This window comes from Penaeus monodon, chromosome 28 (genome assembly GCF_015228065.2).
Source record: "Penaeus monodon isolate SGIC_2016 chromosome 28, NSTDA_Pmon_1, whole genome shotgun sequence".
NCBI classification, from domain to species: domain Eukaryota; kingdom Metazoa; phylum Arthropoda; class Malacostraca; order Decapoda; family Penaeidae; genus Penaeus; species Penaeus monodon.
In genome coordinates, this window is record NC_051413.1 from 27,790,495 (window position 1) to 27,790,761 (window position 267).

Genomic DNA, 267 nt, shown 5'->3' on the forward strand with positions numbered 1-267 from the left:
AGTGCAACTGGCCTTGTGGACCTACGCCTGGCTATTTGGGCCGAATCGTAGCACTTTGGTGCAATATCTGGGGGCTGAGGGTAACCCGCGATAACCAGACCTAAAGCGTTCTTTTCTCATCGGGTACTCTAGGGTGCAAACAAAAACTATTGTCTGTAATTTCCTTAGGATAATGATAAATATCTCTATGCATTTATAAGACTAACGAAAGATTTGTAGCATTATCTATAGTACTTGTTGTGTATCAGTTATTTGAAAATTATTTAT